Raw genomic sequence first — 2,978 nt, 5'->3', positions numbered from 1 at the left:
AACACATAGCCATTCGGTATCATTTTCTTAGGGATCACCAACAAAAGGGAGATATCGAGATTTCTTACATTAACACTAAAGATCAATTAGCCGATATCTTTACCAAGCCACTTGATGAACAAACTTAGGCATGAGCTAAATATTCTTGATTCTAGGAACTTCTTTTGTTGATTTGCACACATAGCTCATTTTACATACTTTTGATCATATCTCTTTCATATGCTATGACTAATGTGTTCTCAAGTCTATTTCAAACCAAGTCATAGGTATATTGAAAGGGAATTGGAGTCTTCGGTGAAGACAAAGGCTTCCACTCCGTAACTCATCCTTCGCTGTCGCTCTGTGCCACTCTCCATTCTTGGGGGAGAAAAGCATGAGCATCAAGGAAAAGGACTTCGTCTTTGGTATAATCTTAACTCATTTATTTATGACCAAAGGGGAAGAAAGCACTTCGAGGGCTCTAATGATTCCGTTTTTGGCGATTCATGCCAAAGGGGGAGAGAGAGTATGAGCCCAAAGCAAAAGGACCGCACCACCACCAATTTCAAAAACTTAGTCTCTCAAAAGAGTATTTTCAATTGGTATCCTATTATGTTCAAAAGGGGGAGAAAGCAGTACTTCAAAAATGATTTATCAAAACCCTCTTGAACACTAAGAGTAGGATCTCATTTAGGGGGAGTTTTGTTTAGTCAAAGGAAAAGCATTTGAAACAGGGGGAGAAAATTTCAAATCTTGAAAATGCTTTGCAAAATCCTATTCATTGACCTTTGACTACTTGCAAAAATAACTTTGAAAAGGATTTACAAAAGAATTTGCAAGAACAAAACATGTCTTGTAAGTATTAATATTGGCTCAATTCCAAGCAACCTTTGCACTTACATTATGCAAACTAGTTCAATTATGCACTTCTATATTTGCTTTGGTTTGTGTTGGCATCAATCACCAAAAAGGGGGAGATTGAAAGGGAATTAGGCTTACACCTAGCTCCTAAATAATTTTGGTGGTTGAATTGCCCAACACAAATAATTGGACTAACTAGTTTGCTCTAGTGTATAAGTTATACAGGTGCCAAAGGTTCACACTTAGCCAATAAAAAGACCAAGTATTGGGTTCAACCAAAGAGCAAAGGGACAACCGAAGGCACCTCTAGTCTGGCGCACCGGACTGTCCGGTGTGCCACCGGACATGTCCGGTGCACCAGAGGACTCCAACTCCGAAATACTCACCTTCGGGAATTTCCAGAGGCAACTCCGCTATAATTCACCGGACTGTCCGGTGTACACCGGACATGTCCGGTGCTCCAAGGGAGAGCGGCCTCCGGAACTCTCCAGCCTCGGGTTTTCACTTCAGCTGCTCCGCTAAAATTCACCGGACTGTCCGGTGTACACCGGACTGTCCGGTGTAACGGCGGGGCAACGGCTATTTCGGCGCCAACGGCTACCTGCGACGCATTAAATGCGCGCGCTGCGCGCGCAGAGGTGAGGCACGCCCATGCTGGCGCACCGGACAATCTACAGTGCATGTCCGGTGCGCCACCGGACATCCAGGCGGGCCCAGAAGTCTGAGCTCCAACGGTCGACCCCAACGGCTTTTGGTGACGTGGCTGTCGCACCGGACATGTCCGGTGTGCACCGGACTGTCCGGTGCACCATCGAACAGACAGTCTCCACCAAATGGCTAGTTTGGTGGTTGGGGCTATAAATACCCCCAACCACCCCACATTCAAGTTATCCAAGTTTTCCACTTCTCAACCACTTACAAGAGCTAGGCATTCAATTCTAGACACACCAAAGAGATCAAATCCTCTCCAATTCCACACAAGGCTTTAGTGATTAGCGAGAGAGATTTGTCGTGTTCTTTTGAGCTCTTGTGCTTGGATTGCTTCTTTTCTTTCTCACTTGTTCTTGTGATCAAAACTCCATTGTAATCAAGGCAAGAGGCACCAATTGTGTGGTGGCCCTTGCGGGGAAGTTTTGTTCCCGGTTTTGATTTGAGAAGAGAAGCTCACTCGGTTCGAGGGACCGTTTGAGAGAGGGAAGGGTTGAAAGAGACCCGACCTTTGTGGCCTCCTCAACGGGGAGTAGGTTTGCAAGAACCGAACCTCGGTAAAACAAATCCGCGTGTCACACTCTTCATTTGCTTGCGATTTGTTTTTCACCCTCTCTCGCGGACTCATTTATATTTCTAACGCTAACCCGGCTTGTAGTTGTGTTTATATTAGTAAATTTCAGTTTCGCCCTATTCACCCCCCCCTCTAGGCGACTATCAGAGAGCGTGAGAGAGAGCTCGGGGAGAGAGAGAGGAGGGAGCTCGTGGCTTTTATAGAGCGGGAGAGGGAGGGGGAGGCCGAGCCGGGGAGGAACGACCGTCAATGGCCATCAATGGCGGCCATTAATGCCATTGAGTGAGGGAGAGTCGTGGGGGAGGGAGAGGAAACGACGGCGTCGGTTTCCGGCATGGGAGACGGACGGGCGCGGACGCCGACGGCGGGCCAGGGCGCGAGGTCGAGGCACGGGCGCGCCTAGCGGCGGCGGCGCGGCCAGGTAGAAGGAGAGGAGAGGCGCCGTTGGGCCCTGACGGGTGGGTCCCGCCGGTCAGTGAGAGAGAGGAGGGAATGGGGGCGCAGCTGATGGTCCCCTAATGGTCCAGTTTGGCCGGCTAGGGTTAGGGTTAGGTTTTCTTTTTTTCTTTTATTTTCTACTTAAAATAAAAATAAATATATTTTTAAATAATTCAAAAATCATAATAATTATACCAAAATTATTTATAACTAAAATATTTATTTTTGGACCAATACTTCTATATTAATTAATTGGATTTTCAGTATAAAAGAAATTCTACTAAACAATCCATAAATCAAATATAAGCAAATAAAATTACTCTAAATACAAATAAAAATCAAACACTTGAAAGAAAAATTCATTACCATATTTACCACTAATAATCTAAATGCATTATTTTTACTTGATGGTTTTGGT

This window comes from Zea mays, chromosome 5 (assembly GCF_902167145.1).
Source record: "Zea mays cultivar B73 chromosome 5, Zm-B73-REFERENCE-NAM-5.0, whole genome shotgun sequence".
Classification (NCBI taxonomy): domain Eukaryota; kingdom Viridiplantae; phylum Streptophyta; class Magnoliopsida; order Poales; family Poaceae; genus Zea; species Zea mays.
The sequence above is the reverse complement of the archived record's forward strand: the minus strand, read 5'-3'. Positions refer to the sequence as shown.